This window comes from Eretmochelys imbricata, chromosome 5 (genome assembly GCF_965152235.1).
Source record: "Eretmochelys imbricata isolate rEreImb1 chromosome 5, rEreImb1.hap1, whole genome shotgun sequence".
Classification (NCBI taxonomy): Eukaryota; Metazoa; Chordata; order Testudines; family Cheloniidae; genus Eretmochelys; species Eretmochelys imbricata.
This window is the reverse complement of record NC_135576.1, coordinates 86,277,436-86,301,020: the sequence shown is the minus strand read 5'-3', so window position 1 is coordinate 86,301,020 and position 23,585 is coordinate 86,277,436.

Sequence of the window (23,585 nt, the reverse complement as noted above, 5' to 3'; positions counted from 1 at the left end):
TGCCTAGCGAGTGCTACTTAGTTGATGGTGAATCCCTCCATCATAACAAAAGGCCACGTACAGTTCCAAGCACAGTTCCCATAATCAGGGTAATAACAATTTATTCTTCCTGCCCCAATAACAGAGACACTGGGGATCCCACAGCAGCCAAAGTGACCATTTGTGCAGCTATGGTCTCATTCTAGGCGTGGTGGGTGTGCCTATGCAAATGAGATCGGCCCCTGAAGTTCTTTTCCACAACTTGCCACACCTCACCACCAGATGTCAGGGTGGAGCTCATCCTGACACTGCTTACACAACAAACCATTAACATTCTTTCACTGGAACATCCATTAGATGTCAACCCCTGACTATATCCAAATTCATTTAACTTGCTTTTTTCTCATGGAACTCTTGAAAAAGACAAAGAAACACAAATTTTACATAAACGAATATAAACTTCAGAAGTGATCCATATCAGTTTCTGTATATTATTTTATCTTAACCCAGTGCAAACTCTTAGGAGGTGAAATGATGTCTTACGTCTCTAAACACTATGCACATTTATGGCATTGTATAAAGAATAATTAACAATTAGGACATTACCCACAACATGCAGATGTCCTGAAATACAATATGTCTAAAACAGGGGATGTTTTTTCTGTAAAATATATGGCATATTCATAATACAGGAGAATACTGTATGGTACATACACAAGTTTTAGTGGCAAAAGAAAAGGGAAAAGAAAGAAGGATGTTTGAAAAATGGCAGCTTTTGTGCTGCTCATGGGTTTGCAGTGTTAGAATAAATAATATAATGAGGGAAATGGACTAGTGGCAGAGAACAGGAGAGGCAAACAAAAGTGCATTCTGTAAGCCATTTATCACATATATCTGTTGTTTATCAGATGCATACAACCATCACAAACCCAGGGTGATGTATATGTACATAAATATAAACATGCACATGGAAGTCATCTGTAATGAATAAACAAATGCATTGTATATTAAAAGTGTATGTTACAAGGTTTGAAAGCATTTTTGCCTAATCAAAATTCTAATACAGAGAATCAGTTTTGGGGTTTTTTTGTTTTTTTTCATTCCACAAAGGAAAATATCTGCAAAATTCTACCCAGATTAAAAACAAACAAACAAAAACATCTATAAGGAAAGTGTTTGTTGGTGGGTCAGATCAGTATTTAAGTAAATAAGTATTGTTAGAGACTAAAGTAATCCTTTAATGTTTCTTGGTCTTCAAGAAATGCTCCAGAATGCAAATATTTACATTATGTTTAAAAAACATAAATCAACAGCAGCAGCCTGTTTGGCAGCTGAATGCTAGCTTTAAATTCCACCCTCTCCCTTGTTCATCTTTTAGCCAGAGCATATTAGATTAGGCTGATTATGCAGAGGAAAGATCTTTCTTCTCATCCACACCTCTGAAAGAAGGGCATTACAAAATTCCGATGCACTGCTGACTTCAGCACTAAATACACCATAGTGGGCTACCATCAGTCACAGTTCAGGGCAACTTCACCTATATTCCACCGCCATGGTCCAGCAAGGTCACCCACTCTTAGGCTTCCAGTTCCTTGGACATCATCTCTCTTGGATGGAGACAAGTGTTTCTCCCATTCCTGACTTGGGTATTTTCAGACTACACAGTTCCCTGCTTACACTGTGAATTCCCAAGGAAGGAAGGCTGACTCAGTGGGCCTGCTTTGCCTTCTTCTCAGAAGCCATAAACAGCATAAGGGCCCACCATTAAGTTACCATGTAGCTATTTCTGAGCAAACACCTTTGTTCTTCAGGTAAAAGCAATACAGAGAGAACACATGAAAAAAAAGAAAAGAAGAAGAAGAAGAAGAACAATCTACACATACTAATAAGCTCACCCCAACTTCAGCAAAAAGAGGGTTTTTCTGTGGTTATGAGTTCATACATCTTTCCCTCAGAACAAAACCCCCCTCAATCTGAGTCACTCCTTTATACAGTTGGGGTCTTTAATCTGCATAATCTCCCTTCCTAGCACACACTAGTAAAAAGAGAACTATGCCTGGCAGAGGTTCTAGACAGTTCCCAGAGGGTAATTATCAATGGTCCACAGTCAAGCTGGAAGGGCATATCAAGTGGGGTCCTGCAGAATCAGTTCTGGGTCCTGTTCTGTTCAATATCTTCATTAATGGTTTAGATAACAGCAAAGAAAGTACACTTATCAAGTTTGTGATCGATACTAAACTGGAAGGGGTTGCACTGCTTTGGAAGATAGGATTAAAATTCAAAATGACCTGGATAGATTTAAGAAATGGTCTGAAGTACACAGGATGAAATTCAATAAGGACAAATGCAAAGTACTCCACTGAGGAAGGAACAATCAGTTGCACACATACAAAATGGGAAATGACTGCCCAGGAAGGAGTACTGCAGAAAGGGATCTGAGGATCATAGTGGATCACAAGCTAAATATGAGTTGTAGCATAACGCTGTTGTAAAATCGGCAAACATCATTCTGGTATGTATTAGCAGGAGTGTTGTAAGCAAGACACAAGAAGTAATTCTTGCTCTACTCCAAGCTGATTAGGCCTCAACTGGAATATTGTGTCCAGTTCTGAATGTCACATTTCAGGAAAGATGTGGACAAGCTGGAGAAAGTCCAGAGAACAGCAACAAAAAATATTATAGGTCTAGAAAACATGACCTGTAAGGGAGGGTTGAAAAAAAATGGGTTTGTTTAATCTGGAGAAGAGACGACTGAGAGGGGACATGATAGCAGCTTTCAAGTACATAAAAGGTTGTTGCAAGGAGGAGGGAGAAAAATTCTTCTCTTTAACCTCTGAGGATAGGACAAGAAGCAATGGGCTTAAATTGCAGCCATGGTGGTTTAGGTTGGACATTAGGAAAAGTTTCCTAACTGTCAGGGTAGTTAAGCACTTCAATAAATTGCCTAGGGAGGTTGTGGAATCGCCATCATTGGAGATTTTTAAGAGCAGGTGAGACAAACACCTGTCAGGGATGGTCTAGAAAATACTTAGTCCTGCCATGAGTGCAGGGGACTGGATTGGAAGACCTCTGAAGGTCCCTTCCAGTCCTACGATTCTACCTTCAAGGGGTTGCCTTAAAGAAGTGCAGGTTCAGCCCTCCAACCAACTTGTACATAAACTACATATAATGTAATTTGTTTTGCCTTGATCATATAACGTCTAAAACTAGATAGTAAGATCGTCAGGGAAGGAACATGCCTTTCTCTTTGCACTGTAAAGCAAAACTGTATAGTTTTGGATGCTATAAGGATTTTAAAAAATGATGTTACAAGAGCATGCATTAATGGGTAACACACTTTGCATGAAAACTGTGTCAGGTCAGAGAAATCACACAGCTCCAGGAGGCGGCTGGGAAAGGATTGTGTCCTCCTGAACTGCTTAGTGTGCAGAAAGTCTGTGCAATCATCATTGTCCTTTACGGTGGTGCAGTCCGGTCTTCTCAGTGGATGGGGATCGTGTGGATTAGTGCAGGGAGTGGGCCATGGCCTTGCTTCCTTTTCTACTGGGGATGTGTGCCCTGTTGTGAAAAAAGGGATAAGGAAAATACTCTGCACAGATAACTCAGTTGCTCTGTGGAGGAGGGACTATGTTAACTTGAAATTGTTTAATATGAGATGTTATTACAGGATGAATATTAAGCAAACTTGCATGATGACAGCTATATTGTTCAATGAAGACCTAAAGAACCTATGCCACTGGGTGCACAGACACACTTGGATTCCTGGGGGGAAGCCCAGCTAAGACTCTGGAAGGGCTGAATTTGAAGAGTTGCCCCTTGGGGAAAGAGGGAGCAGGATCAGAGATGGGACCGGGGACAATGGGGGGGCAGGGGTAGACTGTGATCAGGAAAGGAATTACTACTGGACACTGATAAGATTAGGCTCTCCCTCTTGGAGTACGAAGTAGAAGGGTTACCAAGCACTATGATGTTTACTCTGGTTAAATAGAAGTTTGGTGTTTTGTCAAAGCCAGAAGTTGGAGGCATAGTCAATCAGTTGGGTTTTTGAAGAGATCTGCATGATTCTCAAAATGGAGTTAGGAAAAGTAGCCAGGATCATCCAATATTCACAGGACAGCGTCCTGAGAGGAAGCTTAGAGGGGGGGAAAGGACTATATTAGTAACCCAGAGACACTGGTGTTGAAGAAGGTATGTGCCCAAGAAGGGGCAGATCACAACAAGCTTGTTGAGATTTTGCTTTAGTCATTTATTTTCTATGAAGGGGACACCGTTTTAGAAGCAATTCCAGGACTTCTTGGGTCAACCTGAGTTCCAAAGGGAACCTAAAGCCAGATTTTAAGGGCATCCCCTCCCTTCTATATATATATTTTTCTTTTTTTTAAAGAGTGGCTGTTCAGGTCACAGTATCTTAAAGTCAAATCCTGGCTTCACAGAAGTCAATGGGAATTTTGACATTTACTTCACTGGAGCCAGAATTTACCCCCTTTGTATTTAAAGATAGAAAAAGGTCATCCCTCTAAAAGAGCAGGATGTAATCCACCACTGATGTATAATTATGTCTCAGAGGTTTAATTACAAAGTGTACTGAGGAATAAGGTTGGCTGAGGAAGAAGTCATGGGTGAGCAGAAAACTAAATACAGTGGGACAGTGTCCATATCCTGATTCATGATAGAAATGTCTTTAAAATATCTTTTTTTTTAATCTATGTTCAGAACCTACATTTTATATAAACAATCAAACCTCTGCAACTGAAGTAACCTGAAATGAAAATTTATGCTGGGGCAAAGTTTAGTAACAAATAAGAAGGGATAATGGGCATGCAGGACAAGCAGGGAAATTAGCACACACTATATAAAAGTGAAACAAACTATGCCATTGGTTTCTTGAAAAATGGGTTTTAGCACAGCAGCAGAAATCATGGATATTGGATTGTTTAAAAATCCTTACTAACGTCTTTTGTTAAAGCAGAGGGATGTCTACCACATAACACCGTTTCCTATAAAAGATAGGAAATCTTGACGTGGGTGAATAACACAATATAAAATCTGTCTATCTGTTTGTCTCATTGCTTGTCATGACATATAATACCAGAAATTCATAACTCTCCCCATAATATGCAGAATGAAAGCAGAATCAATGGATTGAAAAAATAACCACGGCAACCTAAGAGGAATATAATTTTATTATCCTGTAGGGCTTTCCAGAAAACATTCCATGATGTTTTAAACTCTTGATCATGTCATTTAGTTACCAAAAAAAGAGTGCTCTCATTACACATTTTTCTTTGTACTTCTAATTTTGTTTTGGTCACTGGGGGAAGGATATGAGTTTCAGAGATCCATCTTCATAGCTTTTTGTCTGTTGAACTCTTTCTTAAGTGCTAGCCTGTTTTTAAATTAGATATTATTACAACAACAAATCTTAATGCTTGTACAGCACTTTCAAGATTAAAATAATCTCCACTGTATATATATTGAGTATACTTGTTATAAAATGTTTCCACGGTTGTCTAAAAGTTCAAATGGTTAAATGCACGCATACACAGTGTCAGCCTGGTGAGTTCTATCAGAGAATGCAACAGACTGGAAAAGGAAAAATCAATTACAAAGAAACAGATAAGGCCACTAAAGGTGGGGGGCCATCCTTCAGTGAACCAGGACCTGGCAAAAGTTATAATACGAGATATTCTTGGAACACAAAAAGGCCACTGGGTCCTCACCCACAACTCTTTTTCAAAAAGTTTCTTCATTTCTTTTTGGCTTCTGATCTCTACTATGTTACTACCTCTCCGTTTAGAAACGGGAGTATTTTTTTTCTTAGCCTTAGTCTTTCATGAGTGCAAAATGGGTAAAGGCATCAAGTGTGAGAACCAGTTAGTGCAGCCAGCTGGCCCTCCTAAGAGGGTGTCCAGGACTTTACCCTTCTGCCTACTGGCACAGGTGCACTGCTGGATCAGGACAAAAACATATGCTTTTACAATAACCCTGCACATCAGTGTAACAGACAGCCTTTGACAAGGTCCCTCACCAAAGGCTCTTATGTAAATTAAGTTGTCATGGGATAAGAGGGAAGATCTTTTCATGGACTGAGAACTGGTTAAAAGACAGGGAACAAAGGGTAGGAATAAATAATAAATTTTCAGAATGGAGAGGGGTAACTAGTGGTTTCCCAAGGGTCAGTCCTAGGACCAATCCTATTCAACTTATTCATAAATGATCTGGAGAAAGGGGTAAACAGTGAGGTGGCAAAGTTTGCAGATGATACTAAACTGCTCAAGATGGTTAAGACCAAAGCAGACTGTGAAGAACTTCAAAAAGATCTCAGAAAACTAAGTGACTGGGCAACAAAATGGCAAATGAAATTTAATGTGGATAAATGTAAAGTAATGCAAATTGGAAAAAATAACCCCAACTATACATACAATATGATGGGGGCTAAATTAGCCACAACTAATCAGGAAATAGATCTTGGAGTCATCGTGGATAGTTCTCTGAAGATGACCACACAGTGTGCAGTGGCAGTCAAAAAAGAAAACAGGATGTTAGGAATCATTAAAAAAGAGATAGAGAATAAGACGGAGAATATCTTATTACCCTTATATAAATCCATGGTACGCCCACATCTTGAATATTGCATACAGATGTGGTCTCCTCATCTCAAAAAAGATATACTGGCATTAGAAAAGGTTCAGAGAAGGGCAACTAAAATGATTAGGGGTTTGGAACGGGTCCCATATGAAGAGAGATAAAAAGGCTAGGACTTTTCAGCTTGGAAAAGAGGAGATGAAGGGGGGATATGATAGAGGTATATAAAATCATGAGTGCTGTGGAGAAAGTAAATAAGGAAAAGTTATTTACTTGTTCCCATAAGATAAGAACTAGAGACCACCAAATGAAATTAATGGGTAGCATGTTTAAAACAAATAAAAGGAAATTCTTCTTCACTCAGCGCACAGTCAAACTTGTGGAACTCCTTGCCTGAGGAGGTTGTGAAGGCTAGGACTATAACAGGGTTTAAAAGAGAACTGGATAAATTTGTGGAGGTTAAGTCCATTAATGGCTATTAGCCAGGATGGGTAAGGAAGCGTGTCCCTAGCCTGTTTGTCAGAGGATGGAGCTGGATGGCAGAAGAGAGATCACTTGATCATTACCTGTTAGGTTTACTCCCTTTGGGGCACCTGGCATTGGCCACCGTTGGCAGACAGGATACTGGGCTGGATGGACCTTTGGTCTGACCAGTATGGCCATTCTTATGTTCTTATGTTGTAATCATAGGTCTTTGGTGGGTCTCTGGTGCACTCTGATACCAGACCTTATCTTAGCACAGTTCCCGGTAACACACTGGGTCACATGACTGGTTCAAGCAAGGGTGTACTACCCCAGTTGCTAAGGTTCTATGCGCCCTAATGCTTGATAGGTCCCAGTGCACACTCCCCAACTGTCTTCAACACCATGATCCCCCAGGGCCTTGGACATCCTACCTCCATGACCCATTTCTTCCTCTGTCTCCCTAGTCTGTGATCCACCCCCAGTCCCCAAACTTCCCCCAAACTGCCAAAGAACCTTCCCATGCTGAGGATCCATCACTGCTCAGAGTAGAAGGGAAAGGACAGCAGCAGATTCACCACTCTGCCCTCTGCTGATTTATTGATATGCAGAGAATTCATCACACTGTATAGTAGCTGCTAGTATTTTGATGTGTATTATTTTTAAGGTCAGTCAAATATGAGCTATATTCCATATATTTGCATATTTTTGTACATTCTACCAAACTAGTGTGAGTGAAGTGGCAGAGGAAAAAATTCTGTGTTAAGGAAACTGCAGGGCAGATGATGAGCCCTTAAAATAAACAATGAGGCAAAAATATATAACCAGTTAGGTGAGATCACACAGTACATTGGCAGATAAGGGAAAGATGATGGAGCATCAGAAAATTATACCGTCCCTTTAAGATTTATCTAAATTAAAGGGTTATAATATAGTACGTTCCAAGCAAAATACCGGGTTCTGCTTCAGAGTAACACCCTCGGTCTCAACTTTAAGTTGTAGGTAGCTGCAGGAAATCAAAACCTTTTGATAAACAGAAGTATAAGTGCTTCTGACAAATTTGATCCATTAAAAAAAAAAACAGGTGTGGGTGGTCACATAGCAATTTAGAAGGGGCTTCACCAATAACTGATATCTGAATTACTTCATGGAGTTTGTAATGAATGGCTTCAGATACAGACCCACTTTAATCCTTCACAATCTCCCGCATTCTGCCTCTGTACTTCCTCTCACTCCCTAAACTTATCTGCATCACATTAAAGAATAGCTATATACACACACATCTACAATACAAGGTCATACAAAGTACTAGCTACTGACACAGCAAAAGGCATTGAGAGATTGTGTAAGAAAAGTGTAATCCCCCTTTCGGTGCTAGCTTAGTGCCTACATGATGTGTGAACAGGAGGGGGTATCTCAGTCTTTCCTGATGGGGCTCTTTTTCACAGTGCTGCTGGTAGCTGTCCAACTTTTCATTATGCTAAACAATAAAGCTACTTGGCAGTGTCTCCAGTGAGACGGGGGTTAACCAAACTGAGGCAGTGGCTACCACACTTGAACTCACAAATCATTCAAACTCTCAAATCATTCAAACAAGCAAACAAACTAAAAAGAATAACTATCATCAAAGCCTTATATTAAGTTTAAAGAGAAATATCTGATCAATAAAAATATTAAATGATTAAAATGATTAGAGGTAGCAATGCTTTTTATTTACTAAAGGCTATGGCAGCAAGCATGTTAGGTCACATGACCACACACTTCCTCCAACATTCCTAAACAAAAGTGTCTCCCCACTCAGTATTGTCTGTCCCCTATGCCTCCGGTACCCAGATGTTGCACAGGGAGACATGTTGCAGGCCTCTAAGGTGATGCTATTAGAAACACATTTTATTATTTTGGAACTGGCAGTGCATATCCTGATGATCCAGGTAGATAAAAGCCCTTTCGCAGACACAAAGCACCGTAATGGTGCAAAATTAAACCCTAACTAGCTATAATACAGGCTACTCAGGTTCCTTTTCAGGCTGAGCGGTCAGGAGATGAGTGCAGGCCAGCAGAGTAAATAGATCTCCCTGCGATCTGCTGGAGAGGTACTAACTGTCCACCTCCTTCCAAAACTATGCAGACCCTCTTTAAAGCTTGGAACCTACAGGTTCCATTGCAAGCATATCAGGTTCCAACATCCTGGATATGGTGGGGGCTGGCTGCAGGGCAAGCAGGCTGCAGGTGATAGAGAGAGAGATGGGCTTCTCCTTCTGTTGATGGCAGCAGGAAGAATGGATTGTCTCCCCCTGAGGCTTTCCTGTGGACTGAGGTTACTAACAGGCCAGTTACTGGGCCTATAAATCGTGTGCTAACAGGCTGTAGGGAGACCTTCTCTCCACCACTTCCCAATCAGTCTCTTCCAGGTGACAGAAAAGCCCGGCTATTCACAGCCTCTATCCTGCTCTCTATCTGCACAGGGTCAGAAACCACTTGTAGTCTGCCTGGCTGTCTTCTATCCTCAGATTGGCTGTTGGTGACTGTTGTTTTTCCCTCCTCCTATTGGTTGAAGGAGGAGGGTTGCCAGGGTCACTGGAGGGTCACATCCTCATCCCCTTCCCTCCTGCTGCCTGCAGAAGTCAACAGTACAGGACTCGGTCATCGACCCCATGAGGCCCAAAAGGTTTAAGGCCCAAAACAGATAACTTAGGGTATGTCTACGTTACCGTGGCCCAACTATGGTTCTGCAGCTGTGCCATTGTAGTGCCATAATGTAGACTCTGCCTACATCAGTGGAATACAGAAGTGTTTTTTCCAGCAATGCAGTTAATGCAAGAGGCTGTAGCTAGGTCTACAGAAGAATTATTCTGTTGACCTAACCATGTCTACACCAAGGGTTAGGTTGACCTAACTATGGAGATCAGGGTGTGAATTTTTTCCACAGCCCTGTACAACATAGGTAGTCTATCTAAATTTAAGTGTAGACCAGGACTAAACTAACTGGTTGGAGTATGCATTTGTGATACAGTGCTAAAATAAAAATTAATTGAACCTTGAGACTGTGTGTACATATTACAAGAATTGTTGTGTAAAAACTTAGTCTTCACTTCTAACTGCATAAAGACATTATTTTTATGCAGATATGAATGATCCTTCAGTTAAAGCACCCTCTTGAAACACCCACAGCACTTGCCCTTGAAAGTCACATTTCCAAAAGGATATAGTGGTGCTGTCAGAAACTTGATTGCTTATACAAGCTTGGGCACTGTGATTATAAGTGCTTTCCATACTTTGGTACATGAGAGTTGAGATGTGTCTTTATATTTACACGAACCTAAATTTAGTGAAATAACTGTCAATGAACCGTTTATCTCTTGAAGTTTAATCAAGTTGTTAGTGTTTTAAATGCTTTAAAGATGCCCTTCACCCAGTGTTTGACTTCTCTGTACCCCTTTGCTGTATCCAATAGTAAAACTTTAGCACTCAGTAATATATTCAGTATGCCAGAGGCATGTTCTTTATGATGTCACCCATTAAGAGGTGATGAAGTCACCAATTTTCAAGAAATAAAGTATTACAGGACCAGAGTTTCAAGCCATCTTAATCTGGCTTCCCTTTTTGTGCAGGCCAGTTGCTGAATGAGTAACTTTTGTGCACTATTGCTTGACTGCAAAAGAAAATAAAAAATAAAAAAAGGAAACATGGAAACCCTATTTGCACTCATTTTGCACATACATTTTGCATGCATAAAAGTCACCATTTCTATTTTCAAACAATAGTGTATAAAAAAAAACTGTGTGAAAGCGGTTATATCCACAAACAGAAGATGTGGTCCACATGTACATTTGAAATTCTCACTTTCCTCCATGTGGTTTTCCTGTGAAGTGTCAGAGGAGGAAGAGATGAGATTTGTACAGTATATTTCCAGTATCTCTAGTTGATATACAATTTCTTTTCCTATACCTTCCCAACCACTACCAATATAAAAGACAAGCTCAAGCTTTACTGAGTTTGGATGAGAAATTTAGATTACACGCTGAGAAGTCCAGAGCTTGGAATGCTCAATTAGGAAGGGCTGTCAGGCCTTTCAGACTTGCAATCAGTGCTTATAAGCCTTACAAGCGCTGCCCTAGGGAAAGAGTAATGTCTCTGTCATAATGTAGTTCACACAGACTGGCTTTTCTTTGTGTACAATACTGTGCTAGAGGTAACTTGCTCACAAACCATTAAGACCACCAAAATGGATGACATTAAGGTAACATCATTTAACATTTTCAGCACAGTACACAAGGAATGAACAGGAGAGGCAAACCATTAATATTCATTGCCCAGCAGGACACAGAACATTAACACCTTGGATTTCAAGTCACAACAATCCAATTGCCTTAAACCGGGTTCCATCATCCAAAATAGTTTGCACAGCTGTTAAAAAAAACTATTCTGGTTCTAATAACTCTTAGATCCCATGTCACTTCCTCTTCTGATATAAACTAGAATTATTCCAGGGCAGATTCTGCCACTCTTACTTGGCAAGTAGTCCCATTGGTTTTAGTAGGACTATTTGCAGAACAAGACCTCAATCCTGCAAACACTTGACTATATATTTAATGTTACGTGGGCTGTGGGAAGCAGCGCAGGCTGGGCCACCTCTTCCCGCAGCCCCCATTGGCCTGGAACAGCGAACCACAGACAGTGGGAGCTGCGATCGGCCAAACCTGCAGATGCTGCAGGTAAACAAACTGTCCCGGCCTGCCAGAGGCTTTCCCTGATGGGCCGCATGCCAAAGGTTGCCGATCCCTGATCTAGCACTAGTCATTGGCAAAGAAAATCAGTAGAGTAAAAACATTTAAAAGTGTGAATAAAACAAGTAAACATATCAGTAACAGTCCTAATTAAAAACATGTACTGTCAATATTAAAAAATGCATTTATTTAATTATACATCTGTGTCCTATTTTGAACATTCATGGCTTTAAGTGAACAGCGTTCTCTACTCATCCTTCTCTGAGCTAAAACATGTTTCTAAATTCTTTTTATGTATCATCCCCTTCCCAGGATGTAGACCCTGGCAAATATTTTAATATAATGTCCATTAAAATTAATAGCTTGAAGGGATCACTTGTATCATCTGATTATGAAAATAAAGAAAAAAAGGACCCTGGGCCAAATTCTACTCTCTGTTATATCTGTGTAACTTCAGCTGTGTTATTGGAGAGCAGAATTTGGTCCATTGTCACTCATGTTGAGTAGTACTGTACATAATCCCATGTCTAGCCCCATTCAAGTCAACATGACAATTTTATTAAGTAAATTGCTAACTAACCCAGAATAAGAGTGGTAGAATCTGGCCCTTAAATTCATAGGAGAGCAAAATAATGCATCAGTCTTTTTTATGACATGATATCCCTTTAGAATGAAGAGGTGACTGATTAAGGACAATAAATAGATTAAAATTATAGGTAATAAGGGCCCTGGCAATCCTCCTGGTATGGAATTCCATTAGCCAAGATGGATTCCTAGGAACTTGTTTTCTCCCCAGTAATGAAAATGTTCATCTGAAAATGGAGAAATTTGCCTGACAACATTTATTAAACTGTTTAGATGTGCACCATCCTGCAGAGTGTCTAAAATGTCTTGAGAACCAGGATCCCTGGTTTCCCAATAATATGTCACAGTGTCCACTCCTCGGGGATTCTTTGGTATAAAGATATATTGAATTTACTTGTAGACTCTGAAGCGAGCAACAGCATCTTCATATATCCTTCATGTACCAAGTATTCATGTACAAAGTATCGGGTACCAGTTAGTGGCAGCTATTGTTCAGGTTAAATTCCAAATTTAAAGCCCCATTTTGTTGTGTTGTTGTTGTTATTAACCTTTTCAGATACACTGAGAGATTTGTTTTCTGAGCTCTGGTTCGGTAGCATATTTATTCCAAAATGAGCCAGGTTCTCCATGCCCCTCTATATATGCACTGCTATAGTGAAGCAAACAGAATAAAATAGCTTGGATTTTCCTTGCAATCCCCCAGCATGGGAGATTCACAGCAGACACAGATCCAGGGTAATTAGCTCCTATGCCATCTCTACAGCCCCAGCACAGCGGGCATACTCAGGTGGGCAAGGGCCATGGCTGGAGAGTGCTATATTCTAGCTATCCTCTGCTGGCAGTTCTTCGGCTATAGATAGAGTAAACTAGCCAGGTCGCCAGGTGTCTCTAATCTACACCATAACTAGGAACCAGCACCAGAATTAGGGAGACATGTCTAGCTCTGTTGAGCCCATTTCAGCTCCACCCAGCAGGCGCATCAGATAATCTGAACCCTTCTGAGGTTTGGCCATACTATTTTGTGAGTCACTGTTCTTTATTACAGATTTGAAAAGGTCCTTGCTCCACACAAATTGATGATTTTTCTCCATAGTCACTAGCATAGTTTTTCTTCATCTCCAGGTTCCAATATGCATATATCTGAAAATGGGATTATTCAACTGAATTAGCAGAGAAAATAATATCCAATTTGATTCACATTAAATTTCCAAGTATAAATCAAACCCAAATACACACTGTAAATAAAATAAAATCAAAATTCCTAAAGATGGCCATTCTTCTAGTATTGCAATACAGTCTGCAATTCAGTCCTCTCCAGTATCTAATATTTAAATATTATATTGTTTCCTTGAAAATGGGACTTTATGCTTAACACTTTCATCTTTCAGTAATATTTATATCTGATCTGATGTTCTTAATCTGATTTTGATCCCAAAATTGCACACCTCCTCATCAGAAATCAATACAAATAGCCAACTCTACAGACTTAAAGCTTTATTTATACTGAAATGCCACTGTAGTCAAAGGAAGTTCTGCATGTAGGGTGCAATTTTCAGAAGTGTTGCTATGCTCCCACTGAAGTCAATGGTACCTCCCTATTTGTAATGTGGTAATACGCTCTTAACTAGAAACACTTTACAGTTCCAGAAACACTGCAACATGACCACGACTACAGTCTTTACTGTTTATATTAATTTCAACACCTTAATGAGGTGTTCATTGGTCAAAGCTACCAAATAACAATGTATTAAAAGATTTTTATTGGGTTTGCGTGGGCAAGTCTTTTTTTTCCTAGAAATAATGAAGCTGCTTAGCATGTGTCAAAAATGGCAAATATCAACATTTTGCAATATACTAATATGTAACGTTTTCATACAGCGTATATTTAATTCTCAAATTAGCTCACAAGTGATTATAATAGTTTTCTATATTTTCAGTTGAAATGTGCGGACCAAATCAATCTCACACTGAAGGTTATGCACCAGGAACAGGAGATTGTGTGCCCATAGTTTGTACTGCATAGTGGGTGGAAATGCAGGATAGAAATATATATGAATTCCTAATGCTTCTCCATTTGTAAGCTTTTCTACATACAACATAGCATCTAGTCTGCCCAGTAGAATGTTTTAATTTGTAACTGCCTGTGGATGCAGTACTAGCCTCTGAAATATTCTAGAAACTAGCCTTTTAATTCAGTGACATTTATACACAGGTCAGAATTAGCGTCAGAGATAACGATACCCAGCTTCATGTTGGACTTCAATCAAAGTGCTCCCTAAACAACAATGGCAATGTTGATACTAACATATGGATCTAGTTTAGCACAAATCTGTACACTTGTACACAATAAAAAACAGTAGTAGTGATGGTGGTAATGCTAACAATGTACTTTGGAAATTTACAGTATACGAAGTCATGCAGGATACAAATTCCTTAAAGCTTGCTTCAAAAAGAAAGAAAAAAAATACTCTTCACAAACTTTGAAAAAAATACTGCAAGCTATTACAGGCAAGATTAGAAAAATGCTATGGCTATGCAATTTAATTCCATATATCCGCTATAATATTAGCTGAAGCTATCTAAGCTACTAGTAATTTGAAGTAGGAACTTAAGTCATCCAAATGTTTGTGGATGTTCTTCTGGCAAGTTAGCCTGATGAAGAGCTTTCAAATTAATAGCTGATTTTGTATAATGCCACTTCAATCATTCAGTATGAAATAGCCAAAATAAAAGCCTCAAAATATTATCCAAAGCCAGGTGACTGTAGTTTAAAGAGGTCAACTACTTTTGTGCCCCAGTTGCTGCAGGTATTTGTCCTTTGGTTGATAAAGAGGCACATAATTCAGCCAGCAATGAGTATCATCCTTCAGAAGACATTCAAAGAAGGTGCCTCCCAGTTGCAAAGTGAATAATATCTAATAGTTCCAAACTCATCACACCACTGCACATAAACCTTGCTGCACAGCTGCACCATGAGTTTGGGTTTTGCAATTTAATTGACATACTACATCTTCATGAATTCTGCATCAGTTATTATGAGCTGAGGTGGTTCATCACTTGCGCTGCAAAAACTGAATTGTACCACTCCATGCTGGTGGAAATCTCATCCATGAAGGAAAGGATAACAAACATCAACACACAGTTCACTGATGGAAATAATACCTTTCATTCAATGGCTAGTGTGGTGTTTCAAGAACAGTCTACATATAGTCCAACATCACAAGAAATATCACTGAAGTGTGGGAAAGAAAAGTCACTTACTCTCCTTGGGAAATTAGAGTCTTTTAAACAGTGTGCAGCATTTGAGAAACCTAGAACACATTCCAAATCAACTTGCCATGAAAAAGTACTTTAGAAAAATAAACTCTTGTCATCTACAAATGAATGCTATCTGAAATCTCTCCTTGTGTCCTTTAAGTTTACCACCTTGTGATATACTACCACTACCAAATTATATTGATATTGTTCACACTGCTGATTCCATTTTGGAGTGGTTTCAACCACAAGCTAGTAACAAGGTAGAGCACCTACACAGCAACTAGATATGCACCTGTTATTGATGACACCAGCTGACTTGGCCACAGTCTATACCACAGTGTTGAAATATAAGGAAATGTCAGTCACTCTAGGACAGCTACATGGCATTCAGACCATGCATAAGCAGCTGTATGCTGTTGCTCAGCAAATGAAATGAACTCTTCCAAATGAAGTTGGTACCAATGTGATTTGTCTGGGTTGTTTTTACATTTTGTGCTGTTTTATTGCATGTATTGGGAAATTTGGGGGAGACAGGACTGCGAGACCTTCTTACTGATTCTGTTGTATAGTCAGCTTCTATTGAAGATCAAATGCTCTGTGTGGCTTGACTATCACATGAGGCCCTGAGTACTCTGAAACTTTATTCATTTGTTAAATGGTGTGAGCAGGGAGGAGGTACTCATATAGTTCTAGCAATTGTGGGGGAAAAGTTGGCTGACGTTCAAAGGTGTTTCAAAAAGAAAAGAAGTACTTGTGGCACCTTAGAGACTAACCAATTTATTTGAGCATAAGCTTTCGTGAGCTACAGCTCACTTCGTCGGACGCATACTGTGGAAAGTACAGAAGATATTTTTATACACACTAACCATGAAAAAATGGTTGTTTACCACTACAAAAGGTTTTCTCTCCCCCCACCCCACTCTTCTGCTGGTAATAGCTTATCTAAAAAGTGATCACTCTCCTTACAATGTGTATGATAATCAGGTTGGGCCATTTCCAGCACAAATCCAGGTTTTCTCCCCTTCCCCCCCTCCTTTTTTTTTTCCCACACACACACTGAGTCCTTACAATATCTCATTAAAGAACCTGATGATGCTGTAACAGCATATGCTACCACTACTGGGGGAATTTCAGACAAGAGAGTATGTCCAGTCTCCTACATTCAAGTTCTAGGATCATTTTCTCTAGGTCTACTTCTAAATGTCCGTGAAGCACAAGATACTACTTCTAAATGTCCATACAGCGCAAGGTGGTGATTGTAAGCATTGCCCACGCACACAGAACGCCACACTTCTATACTTCTTTACAGCAAACAGGGCCATCTATGTCAGGTAGATACAAATGCACATTCTTGGTATGCTAAGTCTCCCTGAAAAAGTACACTCTGCCTTTGAATCTGAGGAATATGCTGTGTATCAGACTCCTGGTTCTTCCAATGGAATTTTGAGCAACATGGGAACAGAGAAATCTATCATCAAAAGACTCAAAGGGTAGCAGTGGGATTGTAGGACTGACAAGAAAGAAGCCAGTCCTCTTCACAAGACATGTCCTAAATAAAATGCAAAAGCTACGAGAGAAATACATGGCCTAACAAGAAGTAGTGAAGACAAAGTCCACAAGCAAGTCCTTGCCTTTGCACTGAAGAGGAATGAAGAGCTCTTACCAACCATGTCTCAACAATACGACAAACCTATTTGACTCTGAATCACATCCAGAGGTGCTTATCAACATATCTACTGGACTGCAAGTAACATCAGATGTACAAGAGTTTCTACTGAAAATAGTAGAAGGTGGTTAAGGACAAATGGAGAGATTTGTGAGAGGTGCACTTGATTCAGATGGGACCCATAGATTCTTCAGCCCAGTCAAGTAATCTGGCACTAAAAGATTTGATGACATGCCCAAGATGACCAAATTTATGTCTGGCAAGGGAGGAACAATCACAGCACCTATCAGTCCAGAAAAAAAATTCTGTCAAGCCCTGTCCTTAGGGAGATGTAGAGATGATGTTTCAGTGGCAGTTCCTCTGTTAATATATGATTCAAAATGCATCAGGATGTGTAGAAGAGCACCCAACAAACACTTCTTGCTGGGTGCTTTTCCTATGGTGATGCTGCAGAGTCCATCACCACTAGAGGTGTTGATGAAGCCCAAGTTTTGTACAGTATTCAAGACACAGGGATGCTTCTGCATGCTTTATGCACCAATAGGACTTTTTGGGTCTCTTTGTGTCAAGGAACCATAAATATTTAGCTCACCGAATACAAATGTTTTGGTCCTTGCTGTTCACTACTTTCCAAAAATGGATCACATAAATAATGTAGATTGAAACAGGCAACTTTACCAGCACAACTGACAAGCATTGCCTCAGACCTGTGCATGCAATTTGTGATGCACTCACTCTTCATTTCTACAACATACTGTCTGCTGTACATGCACTAACAGGATTTTACTCTGTCATCCCTATTTGGTAACAGGAAAAAATGTGATTAATGTTGTCAAAACAAAGAGCTTACTGCTTCAGAGATCTGGCTCAATTGGGAGAGAGTGAAGGACAAACCATAATTTCTCTAGTAAAGATGTTGTTAGCAGTGCTGTATGATCAGAGCAAGAAAGAAAAGGATACCCACAGAGACTTGAATTGCTTGCAGTTCAACCTAGCTACCAGAAACGGAAAAGTCACTGACCAACTCCCAGTATGTGCGGACAGTTTTGAAGAGCATGTCAAAAGAGCATCTTGGCAAACAAACATTTGGATGTCTTTGCACATCGGTAAACCGGATATTGGATCACCATTGCAACATGGATAGAAAATGTGGATGATGAATTACTTCCTGTATTCTTCAAGGGCCCAATGGCATCGGAGCTTCTATAAGACCTTATTTGTGCCTGAACCAATATGGGTTGCTGGACAATCAACTGGGTCTGTAGTCAGAACAATTTTCCCTGCACAGAACTGTGTACATGCCAAGGCAATGAAGACTGTGGTAACCCACGCACTCTTGACAGATCATAATGACGAACAAGATAATGACAATGATGTTTACTAGAAATGTCACCAGTACAACTACACTTCAATGTTACCTCTACACATTTATTATTAGATTTTATTTTACTCTTTATGTCTTGAAATAATATATAGAATCATTAAAATAACAAAACTAATGCAAATATTTCAAAATGGTCACATTAACATGTTGATGGTTTGTTCATCCCCATTTCCACGGTAACAGCACCCCTTGACAGCTCCATATCATATCTTATCTTAAAGTAGATATAATAAACTTTCAAATTATTATAGAGATTTTCAAATTATATGTAGAGAGGCTATATTAAGTAGACCAAATCGGTGGTGTCTGCCACTCATCTATTAGTCTTTACTAAGGACTATTTTTGTCCATTCACCCTTCCCTAATAATAATGCATGTTTAGATGGATGGACAAAGATTGGACACTGCCATCATCTGAAGTGCAGTTAACAATAAGACAAGAAAACAAGATTAGTGATTTTTATTATCATCAGAGTCTATTTCTTCCTGAAGCTGGGCAGAAATCATGACTACTAGCCGAGTGTAAGGTATGATGGACTGTGTATTTTTGATAACCATTCTAAAAAACATTTTATATATAAAGTTGGGATATGAATTGTATGTATGAGTAGATTTTTATTTTCATTTTTACTAGATCTTTCATTTTATATGGCAGCTCATTAACACATGAAAAGAAAAGTTCACACTGCATTATTTGCAATTATTCCTCAAGTAGCTGGGACTCAGGAAACCATCTCTTCAAAAAAGTGTCACTCTGAGAAGTTGGGCTTTATTAATAAATTCATAAAGAGAGATTCCAGCTACTGTAGATATGACCTGTGCAGAGGATCAGCACAAGCTCTATACACTACTTAAGTTCTGCTATAGTCTTAAAAATAGGACTTAGGTGGTGCATGGGCTTTGTGCTGACTCTCTGCACAGGGTGAATTTCACCTTTAATCGTTAGTTTTCCCACGACCTGAATGTATAAGTAGGAGTAAATGTGACCCAACTCGTGTCTCTTTTTGTGCTACCGTTGCTGTGGTGTATCTTTGAAATCTGCCTCCCAATATATAATCTCAAACGGATAGAAGACATGTTGCCAACTCTCTGATTTTAATCATGAATGTTGCAGTATTTGGTGTTTTTAGTAAGGCAATCTAGTGAAGTGAGACACTTTGTTTCATTTTTTTAAGTGTCCAACCCCTCATGAATGTGAAACAACTTGAAAAATATGACTCAAGTGCACCTTAAAGGCTCAAAACCAGAATGCAAATAAAGAGCAGCCAAAACAGATTTTTTTAAAAAACTATTAATGTTTTGTGGCCAAATTCTGATCTCTTAGGGTTGGCAATATTGCATCAGTGCAGTGGTACAAGTCCATTGGACATGTCTTGTGTATGATCAGCGGTGGAATTTTCAATATATGCAATGATACACCCTTTCCATTTGAATGTAGACTATGGCCCATTATATTCTAAACAAAGTTTTACTGTTAAGTATAAATTGCTATTTCTTGCTACACAGATTGCCAGCTCCCCTGAAGATATTTTGACCCCTAAAGTTACCCTAAACTGGCAACTGTAGATTTGTAGCCTGTTTCAGCTATCCTTGGTGAGTTTAATGTTCCTTTGGGGCTCTTACAAGCTGGTATATTTTAAAATATCCCTCAAGCAGCACAACTACAATCAACTTGGTCCACTCTGTCTTCAGGGGCTGCAAAAGAAGCATTTATTTGGATATAGAAAGACAGAGGGACCATTTCCTAGTCCTCAAAGAATAATAAAGGACTGAGTGGGCCAGCTGACCTTTCCATGAAATGCCCCAGAGTGTGCAGATAAGTCAGCTGGCTCCTGAAGATGAAAGAGAGAGTACCAGGTGTGACAAAGTTCCTCCTCTACCTTGGTGGGTCTTGCGCTTATTGGCCGATTTACTCACCTCTGAGATTCATGGCAGCCCTCAGTTTGGCCGTTTTAGTGAACCCACAGTCAAGGTCAACTCCTCCTGTGTCTGATCAGGAGTTGGGAGGTTTGGGGGAAACCCAGGCCCTCCCTCTACTCCGGGATCCAGCCCAGGGCCCTGTGGAGTGCAGCTGTCTAGAGTGCTTCCTGGAACAGCTGTGCGACAGCTACAAGTCTCTGGGCTACTTCCCCATGGCTTCCTCCCAACACCTTCTTTATCCTCACCATAGGACCTTCCTCCTAGTATCTGATAATGCTTGTACTCCTCAGTTCTCTAGCAGTACGCCTTCTCACTCTCAGCTCCTAGTGCCTCTTGCTCCCAGCTCCTCACACACGCATTACAAACTGAAGTGAGCTCCTTTTTAAACCCAGGTGTCCTGATTAGCCTGCCTTAATTGATTCTAGCAGCTTCTTGATTGGCTGCAGATGTTCTAATCAGCCTGTCTCCCTTAATTGTTTCCAGAAAGTTCCTGATTGTTCTGGAACCTTCCCTGTTACCTTACCCAGGGAAAAGTGACCTACTTAACCTGGGGCTAATATATCTGTCTTCTATCACTCTCCTGTAGCTATCTGGCCCGATCCTGTCACACAGTCTACTACCCAGCTTCTCAAAAATACAACTAAAAATAACAGCTTTAGGAAGTGGGAAGAGGTTGGCTTGTTCATAGGGAAGATTTCAGGAAGCCTCCAAATTAGTCCAAACCTTCCCAGAGGCTAATGGAGTTTCAGGTTTATGTTGAAAGTTTCAAAGGTTTTCATTTAAAAGTTTATACATGCCTACCTTCTACCTTCCGTCCCATATTATATTGTGTATAAACTGTGCTAGGCTGCTTTAAAAATCTACTGATGTGTAAATAGTTATAGTTAGCAAATCAATACATTTCATTTGCATGACAAGAGCATGCAGAGATCATTGTAATCATACCAAGATGACATCTTGAAAAAATAAAGTAAGTTAATGCTTGAAACCACCAATAAATACATGAGCACTGCAGTACATTTAAATCTTAAGATGTCCCATACTATCACAATTTCCATATATTTTGTTGGAATAAAGAAATCAAATACTGAACAAATGAATGACAAACATCCTTCAAGTAACACATTTACCTCCCTAATGGCTTTTGACCTACACATATAATTGCTCTCCTATACAAAAAGCAAAGCAATTTGATAATCTAATAGAGAGCATTAACTCTAAGCTCCTGTTACTGCTTTGTTTTACCAAATAACGAAAACATTAAATCCTAAGCACTTAATGTAGATTTGGTGCTTAAATAACTGCCTCATCATACCCTCTTCTCTCAGAAATGGTCTAAAGCTTTTTGGTCTTAAACTATCATATAAAACTCCTTTCATCTTTATGGCAGCAGCAAGTGACAGTATTATAAACTCCGCAGACATCATCCAACTTGATTAGTTTGTTATACAAGCAATTTACTGGCCATGGTGAGAGTCTCAGCTCTGTGGTAAAAGAGAATATCCCTAATCTAAAAGCATGAATCCCTTCGTCTGGAAACAATTGGAAATAAATTGTTTAGACTGAGCTTTCCACATATAATTATCAAAATATGACAGAAATGCAAGGAAAGATCTGCACAAATTTTGCAAGCTATAAACCTAATGCTCTCCTGCCATCGTACTGGTCCCACACCGCATTGCTCTCACTTGGTGACAGAACATTATTGAAGCGGAAGTCCCTGCTGCCCATCACTGGCAATGAAAAAAACGTTTCTTCTTGAACTGGGCATCAATTTCCATAGAGCAAGGACAGCAAAATTATTGCAGCACTTTGGCTGGGAAAAGTTTATTCTCTCTAATTTGTTTCATTTGATACTAATATGTTAAAGGGATATTATATAATGTAAGCTAGTAATGTTTCTAAATTTTGATACTTAAGCACAAATTTGATTTAACTGAAAAGGAATAGAAAACAGCCCAGATTTGTGTTTGTCTAAAGCTGAAAATAAATTGGAGTGCATTGATAATAAAAATTCCCTACACTGGTGTAGCACCTTAGGGCTAGACTGTGGCATTTAGCAGCAGCTCTGTGCTGGAGGAGGTATTGAGTTCCACTGCCCCAAGGAAAACTTAAGGAAGCAGCCTGTCTCTCAGAACTCCCTTGTTGCACAGCAGAAAAAGCACAATCTGTGACGCCCATTTAAGGGGTGCAACATACCACCTCATGGGTTCCCTGGCACAAGGAAGGCGTAGAGACAGGATCCTACCTCCTTTCCAGCAAGGTGCTCCTGTAGGGGAAGCAACTTCTGCACTCCAACCGGGGGGGCTATTATTCTCGTGAGTTCTTTTAAGGGCTGTACAAGGGATGAGACTTCTTATTCCCTCCCACCCTACTGCAAATAAGGGACAGCAAAAACTTGGCCTTCAATTAGCTGCTTAATTATCCATTTACATGGTGGTTTGTCCGATCTGTACTTGCAATCACAAGCCTATGTATATCAACCCTCCTTGCTTTGACAGGTGAGCTAGGCCTTTTTAAAAAGTGGTATTACGTGTTAGCCTAGATATAAATTATTAGGCTTCTCTGTGAGGAGTAGGATTCTGTCATTTTCCCCTCTAACTTCCCTCTCCCCTCAAATGCATTGGTCTGACCGATATTGTAGCCAAGGAGGGTCTGGTATTTTTCTTTCAGAAATTAATCAACTTTGCTCTGGTCCCTTAAGAGCAATATAAAGCACAATATCCTCCAAAGGGCTCAGTATACTGTCTCTCCACTGCACTACAACTGCTCATGTAACACAGGACACAGCTCATTAATGAAACCCCCCCCTGGTTTCAGAGAATGACATGGGCTTACAAATTCCATTTGTATTACCAATATGTACGAATTGTTTAACTAAATGATCTGTGTTTAATCAAATTGTCCACACTGCAGTACTAGTGTTGGCATACTGGAATACTACAATTATTTTTAATGGAGACACTTGAGAAAACAATCTATTGGATAGTATAGGTATTATTATTATCGTTTGTGGAGA